The 12,357-nt window shown below is 39.0% G+C and overlaps 1 long non-coding RNA gene across 1 annotated transcript; it reads left to right on the top strand.

The window, feature by feature from the left end:
- Positions 1–4,137: 4,137 nt before the first annotated feature.
- On the top strand, positions 4,138–11,196 carry LOC108423883. Its single transcript, XR_001857588.2, has 2 exons — positions 4,138–4,279; positions 6,127–11,196. It is a non-coding gene; the product is annotated as an uncharacterized LOC108423883 (long non-coding RNA).
- The last annotated feature ends 1,161 nt before the right edge of the window (positions 11,197–12,357 follow it).

Genomic DNA, 12,357 nt, shown 5'->3' with positions numbered 1-12,357 from the left:
AAACTAAAGTTAAGAATATTGTTACAGAGCTTCATGCTGTTTATCAGAGTGTCACCGCTGCACAGTTTCAGTTTCCATTTCTTAAATGCTTTAGCCGACTGCGCAACGTTTTTTCTTCAGCTCTGTCTCCATGTTATTTACCACCATCCATGTAACGTTTTATCTGATGAGGTGTTTCAGAGTAGAGGAAAAAAGATAAACATTTTGTAAAGACGAGGGCTTCAAAAACTGGAAATGAAGAAGTCTGAATGGCCTTCTGAGTCGGAATGAAAAATGTCTGCATAATGGCATATAGAGAACATCCAGCTATAGATAACAGCAATACTTGATTGATAGTGTATTGCTGCTAATAGCTCAGCTATTTATATAAAAACACTCTAACATTTACATTTGACAAATTAAATGTACACACATAGATTCCTAAGAATTTGTCTTTACTCACAAGTTATTTATTTATTTAACAAGGAAAACACTGATAGACATTTTTATGTACAAGGCAGAAAATAAAAAGTATATGATGCTTCTTGTTTAAAGTAATTTAGATTGTAAAAGGAAATAAGACAAATTATATAATAGATGTAAAAAGTGTAAAATATGCATATTGATGAGCACACATCCATGAGTATTTGTACATAGATTTGTTTTAGTTTATGCTGGTGCTTCTACAGTAAAAAAAGCTTAATTTTTTTTCAGTTTTCATAAAATAAGTAATTACCATCAGAACTCAGTCTTAAACATACAATCTTCTTCGTGAAAGGCAGCTAATGTTTTAAACGTCCAGTTAATACCTCAATTCATTTCTGAGACACATGCTGACATACAAACACCCACCAGACTGTCAGTTTGTGTGTGAGAAATATGTGAAACCCTTTTTTCCAGTGGAGAGGTGGCAGAAAAAGTGGTTGTAGATGCTAATAAAACTCTGTAGCTGTGCAGGGCAGCTTCATACGGACTTATCTTGGTGTAGACCTATAAAACAGAGAAGGACAAACAGATTAGTGTGTAGAAAAAGACGAAAACAGCACATTGTGATTTCATCATGCTTAGTAATGATTGCCTAAGGCATCGTGACACTAAGTGAGGTGGTGGGAGTTGTGTGTGTGTTGGGGGTTGGATCCATGTTGACTTTAGTTAGAAACTTACACAGGAAGTTAGTGTGTCTCTGTGATGTGGAAAGTCTGAAGCACCTTTGCCTGAGAGCACAGATAGAATAAATAAGAGAGAAAAACATGCCTCATTTGCAGGGTCATCGTAAATAATGATGAAATTGTCATAATGGCAGTTTACTGTAAACATTTGGCTTCTTTCCTTCAGTAGCTGTATGCAGAAATTGAATGTAGATATCTATGTATATAATAGTAAGACCATTTTGTCCAGGGTTTCATGTGTTATTATAATTATTGTTATTAATTTAAAAATATTTTGTATGTTTCCATTATTAGTCACTATTTTCATAATTTTGAATCTCAAACTTGGACACTCCTTTTTCATCAGTTCTGTTTGACTCTGTCCACATTCAATGACCATTTGAGTGTGGGTCATTCTCAGAACAGAACTGACACTCGCGCGTAATGCTGTGTTAGCGTATTAGCGAGCTCAGTGACGTTACTGTTTTTCTTTTTTTCTTTTTTTTATAAATACGTCACTGTCACCGCTTATACAACCCAACACTGTTCAGCCAAGAGTGCCTCTGTGGTCAGTAACTCTACATCTACAAGATGGTGTGGTCAATAATATTGCATTTAAAAACCTCAGAAACAGCACAATGACAACAAACACTACGATGTCAGTGTCAGGGTTGAGAGTGGTCCTCCACCCAAATGGTCAGTGAGTGTAGGCAACTAATAAACTGACAATTTGCCTACAGAGCCTAACAGGCTGAAGAGGTGGAAGTGGCCAAGATTGAGGTACCACAAAGTTAGTGAGTAGACTCGAGACTACTAATACAAATAGTGCCTGGCCAACAGTGGTCATATAATTATCTTTTTCCACTGATGGATGGGGTAGCGGGGTCTGAGTAAATGTTGCAGATGGGCCACATTCATTGTAAACATATTAGGTCAAATAACATGTTCTATTGATTTTCTAAGTGACAATAAGTAAAATGTCTCTACAGAGAACAAAGTTAGAGTTACACTATGTAAGATTGGGGGATCTGGAGACCCCTCTGGTGGAAATGTTTCAATGCATGCAATGTGTGGAGGAGCATTTTGTAACGCTGGTTGTGTTTTGCACCCCTTTGCTAGGCAGATGAGTCTGATGATGATTGCAAGTGCATTGAAAGAGAATTCAAAGAGAACTCAGTCAAAACTTGGTGAAGGTTGTGTCGCCCAAGGATGTCATCATATCTTAATCAGTATAATGTTGATTTGAAATGTAAACATGTCTGACCTTCTTTTTAAGCCGGTGCATGTGACGTTAATATGTAAAAGACATGAAGTGGTCCAAAATACTTTTAGCATATTTCTTTGTCCTCCTGACTCAGTAATATTACCAATTTTAATGAAAATGATGCAGCATTAATATGGCATTTTCTGGAAATTTCAGAGCACAATTTATATTTATTTGCCTTAATATGTTAAATTCTGAAAATAAACAGTAATGTTTTATTAAAAATGGCAAAAGTCTATAATATTACAGTCATTTCTTGTTATCTTAGAAAGCATGTTGTTTACTGTAATTCAACACATTAATTAGTTCAACTAATTACTCTGACGTACACACATACTTCACACAAATGTTTGAGAAATAAGTGATTTTTTAATGAATTTACATTCTATTTCTGTAAATTAAGAATAGCAATGTCAAAATAGAATATTTGTATAATTTGTTTACATGCACTATTTTTTTTAAGGGTGACTATTAAATTACAGTACTTTGACAGTGACAGTACTTGTACTGAACAAATGAGTTATATATTCAAGGCATTGATGGAAAACACAATAACAGAATCCATAGAGAAATAATGATGCTCCCTTACCTGGCAACAATTTGACCCAAATACTTGTGACCACTGATCAGTGATTATGTGGTACCACGAAAATAAGTAAATACATATAACTCCCCATCCCAAACAAAACAAGGCCATCCTCACAAAAAGTAAAAGGAACGCTTCAAAAGAGAGAGACAGAAAAACAAAAAGCCACATACTTTACTGTTTCACTCTCTGTGACTGGAATAGAGATAGTTGAAAAATAATTGGTATCATAAAGATCATCTGCATTAATCACACATTTATTAAACATAGAAAGTTGCTTCAGGTGAGGTCTTAAAGAAAAAAAGAATGACCTTCTATGGTCAGTATCCATTGTACTTGTACGGGAAACATGTATAGGTTCCCGCATCTGAAGGCTGTACATCAGATATCTGTAGTTTCTGTGGATTGTTGGGATCAACATACATTCTGCTTGATGTGTAGTTTGTCACAGTTTGGTTAATAACAGGACTGTAGATAAAAAGTAGAATCTCCTCCTTACGCCACCCGACATCGGCTCCTTTATCTCCTTCATCTTCACTGTTATTACAGTGAAAAACAACAGTTTCTCCCTGAGAAGCAGTTCTGTTGATTGTGTGAATATTTTTATCAAATATATCAGTAGAATCTGCAGGAAGAACAGAAGTTGTCAATCAGTTTTGATGTCTTAAGTGAGGCGAGTATGTGAGTGTAACAACATGGAGACAGTTAAATCAGTTGTGACAGATGTGGCCATAAATGCTGCAAAATGAAATGTAAAGTAGAAAAGCCAGTTTTGCTACGTTACACACTGGGAAGATGAAACGGCGACAACGGCAGTTACATCACTGACATAAAAAGAAATCAGCAAATTAACAAGAAACAAATACCTCCACAAGTCAGAAGAAAAGCGAAGATGCAGGGACCCAGATGCAACATTGTAGTAGTCACTGTGACAGCTGTTTTATTCTCAGCGCTGCGTATAATTAGATGTCAACTGAACAGATACACTAGAGAGTGGAGCTGGAGGAAGTGGCTTTCTTAAAGCAGACCACAACCCCTCAGAGTCATGATGTAAATGAAAGATTCTCAAAATTAAAATGCCATGTATTATGCAGGATAAACCATAAATAAAGGCCTAGCACGTTGGAGTAAGTGCCCTAAAACAAGCTTCCTCAGTAGGGCGTAAGAGAGAAGACAGATACTTTATAGGGAGTGAGTGAACTTGTGAACCTTTCAAGGCCAAAAATCAGTAGCATCAGGCCGTTGCATTCATTTTGTGGACGAGAGAAAACAACGCTCATTGCACGTGCACCCTATATTGAGGTAAGCAGAGCCTTTTTCATATAAATTCTGCATATTGATGGGTCTTGTATCTCTCCACCACAAAGATTGAAATGCAATGTGTTTGAAAGCTATGTACTGGTATGATTAAAAGTGTTGATGATTGCTTATGCATAACTAAACAGAAGACTCGTTGGAGGAAGAACTGCATGATAAAAATGTACAAAAAAGGAGTAATAGTTGTGAAAACCCAGTCGGATAGAAAAAGTCTAAAAATAAAAACAAGTCTGATGGTCTTGGTGAACCTCTCGACTGAACTTACATAACTGCAGTGTGTGAGGAAAGTAAGGAGGTGTACTGCGTGAGAACTAGGACAAGACCTCAGTCTAATAAAAATTTGTGTTGTGTGTAATAGAAAACTACCAGAAAACCCCAGCTGTATAAAAAGTAAGGATTAAAAAAGAGCTCAGTGAAACAAAGATAAAGTGCACAAGAGTAAAGAGAAACAGAGAAAAAGTGAAAAAGCGCTGAGAGATAAATGTTGTTTGTCTTGTTTGTCATTTGTCTAATATGCAGCCACAACTAAAAACTAAGCAAGTAAGACTAACGGTATATTGTGAAGCAACAGTAAAAACATTAAACAATTTCAGAAGGGTTGTAATCAGGTGGATATTTGTGAAAAGGCAAGGAACAGAAATTATAAAGACAACTAAACAGTTAGAAGGCTATATTGATTGAATTATTGCGGGCATTTCTGTGTCACAGTAAGCTATTGCTTTGTAGATTGTTGACAACTGACAAATTGCTGACTGATGGTATTAGGGCTTTGATTGAAGGGAAAAGGCGGATGAAATGTTAAGATTTCCTTGCAATGTTGGGAATAGAGTTCGTTACACCTAGGAACTGCATAACATATAAGACCTCCCGATCATTGCTGTTGGTACAGTTCATATTAAAGATAAAACAACGAATGCGGTGTTAAGTATCTGGCAGCCAAGCGTGTGGAAGTTGATTGAGTTCTGGAACAGAGACAATCTGATTTATTCCAGCAAGCCCTGGTTGAGCAAAGTGGTTGACAGCCAAGCAGGGAGTGGTTTGAAGGTGCGGCTTGAAGGTGTAAACCATAACGAAAATTGTCCATTATGGATGCAGACCTTATGATTGAGACACAGGGAATTCGGACTCATTTTTGGCTTGAAAGAATTTACAAAGACAGGACAGGGAAAAAAAATTCTAAGTCTACAGAATTGATTAACAGTAAATTATGGCAATTAACAGAATTTCATACTTTGGATCTGGCAGAAATCACCTTCCCACACTTGAGACTGACAGACAGAATAAAAATGATTTGGAAAAAAGACCTGTTGGCACCGATAATAAATGCACTGTTACCAAGCAGAGTGATGCTAGAGGCTACTCTGGGCCTAGAACTGCTGCCACGGGGCCGGTTTGAGCCCATACGGCTGGAGGACGCTGAACATAGACAATGTAGGGAATTGTCTGCAAGATTGGCCTTAGAAAAAAGGGAGGTTTTCTGGGAGAGAGGGAGAGCTACCTCACCCCTTGTTGACAGAATTAATCCATTTGGACCAGGTTATGACCATGAGCTGCCAAAACAAAAGAATGTCACGCTCAAAAAGTTGGTAGTAATACTGCAATGGAACGAAGGGGCAGTGTTTAACCCTAGACCAACCCACAGACATACATCCCCAGGGATGTATAATGTGGAAGTGGTGAGACAAAATGGGATTTGAAGTGAAAGGACTAGACGGGACTTGACTGTAGCATGTCTGGTAGTATTTAGAATATACACACTTAGTAAAATCTGGAAAGTTAAAATTCACAAGAAAATAATATATTTTGTGTTTAGCAGACTTGTGTGTTCGCAGGAGAGACAAGTAAAGCTGAGCAGGGGTGTGGCAGACAAGGAGGACGACACCAGCACACAGACACAGGAGAAAGAGAGAGGGGAGGGGCCACAAGAAGCAGATTGAGGGAAGTGCCTTCGCCCGCTCACACACACACACAGGCTACACTGATCATAGAGACCATTCACACCCATAGAGCAGTCATAGTGCAGCCAAGTCATACATTAAAATAGTGAAAGAAATAAAACAAATTTTGTCATGGGGAATAAATTAGCGAAATTGGAAAAGACAGAAATCACACCTTTTAGTTTAATGCTGTCAGAAGGGGTTGGGACCAGAGCAGAATTGAATTAATGCATGAAGCGTTGGAACAAACAAACAGCAAAAACTGAGAAGCAGTGGCCCCTTAGGGGTACATTTGATGAGGAATTATGTCAAATAATACGGGAGATAGAGGAAAAGAAATTGACTCAAACATCAGCACAACAAGAAAAGAAATTACGCAGTTTGGCTATACTACAGGCCTTTGAAAACCATGTAGTGATACTTAAAGAGAAAGAAAAGGGATACCAACAGGAATCAATGCAAAATAAGACTGGAGAAATAAAAGAGAGTAGTGATGAGAAGGCTAAAGAAAAACTCACAGAGAATAGCCAAACAGACAGTGACAGACCCCCAGCGTATGCCCCTGAGGTAATAAACACTGGTATGTATCTTATCAAAATCGGGATGGCATAGTGCTGAAATACAAATGACTGGAGGACTATATGATGGACTATATGGAAATGGGGAAGCCGGTAGGCAAGTATAGATACATCTTAGTGGTGGTAGATGTTTTCAGTTGTTGGATTGAGGCCCAAGCAACAACTAGGGAAACTGCTGATGCAGCAGCCAGATTTCTGTTGAGGGAGGTCATACCAAGATTTGGCATACCCGATAAAATAAGCTCAGACAATGGTCAACACTTTGTGAAACAGAAAATGCACAAGCATTGAGAATCAAACGACGATTAGGATGTGTTTATCATCCTCAATCGCAGGGCAAGGTAGAGAGGCAGAATGGGATCATACATGCAAAAATTGCACAAATCATGGCTGACAGCGGCCAAAAAATCAATTGGCTAGATGCACTACAATTAGCCCTAATGAGCATGAGAATGTCAACCAACAGGACCCCTCACCTGACTCCTCACGAAATGTTAACGGGTCGTCCCATGCCAGTAACTTACTTGCGTGGACCTACCCATGGTCCAAACCTTGAACAATTGCAAAGTGAACTGCAAGAGTATGTCAAATGTCTGACAAAAATCCACAAAGAAATCTTCACCCAGGTGAAAGGTGCCACCGAGGGGAGAACCTCCACCATCGACGACGAACGTCTGAAGGAAGTGCTTCCTGGCGACTACGTGTACGTCAAGACCTTTAAGAGAGGCTGGAGTGAACCAAGACATGAAGGACTGTTTGAGGTGATCCTAGCTACGCCCACAGCTGTCAAGGTAAAAGGTCATAAGGTTTGGATACATCTTAACCACTGTTCCAGAGCTCCAGATCTGCTGAGACCTGTGACATCAGCGGGACCAGATCAGCAGCAGCCACACATTGCTGAAGACTCAGGAGCAGGGGACCAGGCAGTAGCAGGACCGAGTGGTGTTTCACGGCCAATCACATGTAGCATCACCAGAGCAACACCACCAGACGATGATGACTCTGAGTAACGTAAGTTAAGAGTCTGGCCTACAGTTGATAAACAGCCCTCCAGACCGACTATTTTCCTGTCTCACAATTGAGGTGTGAGCCTAGCACCGCCTCTACAGAGCAGGTATTGACAGTATTGAATACAATCACAGATTGAACAAGTGATTTTGACCTAACACTGAACAAACTAACAAAATGTTGGCTTGGCACCCATTCCGACATCCAGGACTCTGTGGACTGAGAGGTACCATATGTGTGTTAATGTTATTGTCTGTCATCATTGTGACAATAATTTTGTCTGCAACCGTTTCACACACTGACAATCCAAATGAGATAATAAACTGCACCGACACGCCCATGACACAGGACACATCCGAATGCAACACAGACCTAGTCTCCAACCCAAAACTCTTAGCGAACAAAAGACAGAAACAAGCGATCACGACTTTAGATTATTCCTTACTTCGTCAAACTTGGAATCTGACTGATTACATAGTGTGAGCGATACTGCCCAATAAATAGCCAACGTTGGGGTGAGTCAATACGCTTACCACTTACAGAGGGTCAGTATATGGTGCATCACGAGTGGACATTGACCAGGAATGACACTAAAAGCTTTCATCGTTCTAAAATTTCTGTGGCCTATCCAGGATTTTCCAATTGCACACAAGAACCAAATTGTATCAATCCCGCCTTAGTAGCACCTGCAGGACAGACTCATATGATAAAATGTGCCATGGCTCTAGTACTCATACATCACATACATCATTTTGGAAGCTCTGAAACTACACAAGACTATCATGTCAAATTCAGAAATGTGGGAGACAATGTTTCCATCACAGACACAAGAGGGAAGTTCCACTCCACTGGACTTCCTAAAAACTCACAGTGCAATGGCCCAATGATACTTACAGTTAGAACATACTGTAACTCACTCATGTGTTATGAGAAAATTCACCTTAATCATTCACGTAGGGCTGTCATTCACAAATGGCAAGCTCGAGAACTCTATGACTTAGAGTTCTAACACGTCGACACCCAATATTGATCATGAGGCCAAAAGCGAGGTAGTTACTGTGTATGCTACTCAAAACATGTTATATCAATACTTACAATTCACTGCTCAAACAAGCATTGCCACAGATTGCATAGCATGTTATGCAAAGAAAGGAGTTCCATCTGTCATTCCATTGGGAGGACTAACTGATTGCGTTAACACAACTGTTTCATGTCCATTGCATTGTCTACTGTGGAGCATGGAGGTTCATTTTAATTCCAAGCGCTCCCATAATTACTCCATGTTATACAAGCCCATTACTTCTCCTCCCCCAATGGTTCAAGATGATGGTTTGCATTATCCATATTGTTTCTGTCACCATTATGATTACACACATGTAGGGATTGCCAATAGATGTACATGTCAGATAAATGCCACAGGGTGGGAATTAAATAATGACAAACAAATGTTAGACATAGATCTCACTGCAGGAACAGTTCCAATAGCTGACATGTTTTGGGTTTGTGCAGATGGTAAACAACTGTCACAATTTCTAGCTCCCACATGGAAGGGATGTTGTGCTCCAATCACACTTTCTGGCAAAGTTGTGCTTCTGCCCATGGACATTCCTTTAGCTCGAGGTAAAAGGGATGTATCCTCAAATTGGCTCAAGGACAAGCACACAGTTTTGGAAAAACCTACTCTTACATACTCCAGTGTTCCAACTGATATTCCACTTGAACATTTGGCAATGTCTCATAGCAGTATTGAAAATCGGGTTGCATTCCTTCCATGGTTTCAAAATTATAAGAATGCTCAGTGGATCAACTACATTTGGTACAACCAACAAAGATTTATGAATTACACAATTGCTACCTTGGAAGTATTGGGACAACAACTAGATGCTATGTCCAGAATGGCAATGCAAAACAGGTTTGCTATTGATTTCATGTGAGCCCCAGATGATGGTGTGTGTGTTTTGTTTGGTGATGAGTGTTGTACATACATTCCAATGCATACTGCAGAAGAGGGTAATTTCACAAAAATTATGAGACAACTAAAAGATTTAAGAGATGAGCATATATCCAACACAAAAGGACAGGCCCCTGGGGAGGGATGGTTTAATTGGATATTTTCAGGTCAATTGAAAGCTATTTTAATTAGGCTAGGATTGGTATTGTTGATTTTCCTTGTGATTTTGTGTGTGTTGGGTTGTTGTGTGGTACCATTCGTTTGCAGCATGGTGGAAAAAATCTTTTCCAACCTTACTGGACAGTACACTATGATCCGTGCCGAAGTGCCTCTTGAACGACCTGAGACTGTTCGTTTGACCTGTCGCGTTCGACCTGTCATCCATAGCAACCCATCTTAACTGACCAAGGTGATGTGCTGGTAACCTCTCCCTTGTGCCAGCAACGTGCCCATCTACGTGGTGTAATATCACAATGGGCAGAAGAGGACAATGCCTGGATAATCATTTATGGACAATCATTTAATCATGACCTTATTTTACTCTCATGTTATTCAATATGTTATCCATATGTACTTATTTTCATCCATGCATGTAATGCCATTGCAAGTACCATTTTTGTTTTTTAGAAACAAGGGTTGTTAAGCTTTGCTGCAATATTTACACCATATACATATGTACTCATAGAGATCTGTGTTGTATGATAGATGATAGGAAGCTGTATTTGGTTTAATTGGCATATTGTTGTTTAACACTAAAAGACTGGTTTCGGGTATGAAGAAAAGGCTATAGGCCTGAGCAGTTTGACATGAGCGTGTGGGCTCGGGTGACTGACAATTCGGCTGAAGCATGCCATCTGCCCCTGAGAATGGGGATTGAGTTCTGTGTACGCTATCCTTGTGAGGACTAGCGTGGGACGAGAATTTGGCTAAAGCACATGCTGTGCCGGCCACTCTCCTGACTGACTCTTTAAGTCTCCCAGGACAGGATGTCCATTACCAGCTAATCCAAATTTGTTATTTCCATCCGATTTGGATTGTGTACTGACATATTACTAGCTTCCTGTAATATCATACAATATACTGATTTTCTTTCCTTTTTAGCAGACTTGGGAAGGTAGATGTATTTGGGAGGAATGATGTAAGATGTAGTAAACAGTATTCAGATCAGTAGTAAACAGTATTCAGATCAGTAGTAAACAGTATTTAGAAACAGACACATGTATCAACAGAAACATTTATACAAGAATCACAAACAGAAACATTTTATCACTTGATAGCTATTATAAGCATATAGAAACACAGAAGATGTATGGTTCGCGACTATTTGTCGCGAAAGGGGGGAATGATGTAAATGAAAGATTCTCAAAATTAAAATGCCATGTATTATGCAGGATAAACCATAAATAAAGGCCTAGCACATTGGAATAAGTGCCCTAAAACAAGCTTCTTCAGTAGGGCGTAAGAGAGAAGACAGATACTTTATAGGGAGTGAGTGAACTTGTGAACAGTAAAAAAAGCTTAATTTTTTTTCAGTTTTCATAAAATAAGTAATTACCATCAGAACTCAGTCTTAAACATACAATCTTCTTCCTGAAAGGCAGCTAATGTTTTAAACGTCCAGTTAATACCTCAATTCATTTCTGAGACACATGCTGACATATAAACACCCACCAGACTGTCAGTTTGTGTGTGAGAAATATGTGAAACCTTTTTTTTTCCAGTGGAGAGGTGGCAGAAAAAGTGATTGTAGATGCTGATAAAAATCTGTAGCTGTGCAGGGCAGCTTCATACGGGCTTATCTTGGTGTAGACCTATAAAACAGAGAAGGACAAACAGATTAGTGTGTAGAAAAAGACGAAAACAGCACATTGTGATTTCATCATGCTTAGTAATGATTGCCTAAGGCATCGTGACACTAAGCGAGGTGGTGGGAGTTGTGTGTGTGTTGGGGGTTGGATCCATGTTGACTTTAGTTAGAAACTTACACAGGAAGTTAGTGTGTCTCTGTGAAGGTGGAAAGTCTGAAGCACCTTTGCCTGAGAGCACAGATAGAATAAATAAGAGAGAAAAACATGCCTCATTTGCAGGGTCATCGTAAATAATGATGAAATTGTCATAATGGCAGTTTACTGTAAACATTTGGCTTCTGTCCTTCAGTAGCTGTATGCAGAAATTGAATGTAGATATCTATGTATATAATAGTAAGACCATTTTGTCCAGGGTTTCATGTATTATTATAATGATTGTTATTAATTAAAAAATATTTTGTGTTTCCATTATTAGTCACTATTTTCATAATTTTGAATCTCAAACTTGGACACTCCTTTTTCATCAGTTCCGTTTGACTCTGTCCACATTCAATGACCATTTGAGTGTGGGTCATTCTCAGAATAGAACTGACACTCGCGCGTAATGCTGTGTTAGCGTATTAGCGAGCTCAGTGACGTTACTGTTTTTCTTTTTTTCTTTTTTTTTCATAAATATGTCACTGTCACCGCTTATACAACCCAACACTGTTCAGCCAAGAGTGCCTCTGTGGTCAGTAACTCTACATCTACAAGATGGTGCGGTCAATAATATTGCATTTAA

This window comes from Pygocentrus nattereri, chromosome 6 (assembly GCF_015220715.1).
Source record: "Pygocentrus nattereri isolate fPygNat1 chromosome 6, fPygNat1.pri, whole genome shotgun sequence".
Lineage (NCBI taxonomy): Eukaryota > Metazoa > Chordata > Actinopteri > Characiformes > Serrasalmidae > Pygocentrus > Pygocentrus nattereri.
The sequence above is the reverse complement of the archived record's forward strand: the minus strand, read 5'-3'. Positions and strand labels throughout refer to the sequence as shown.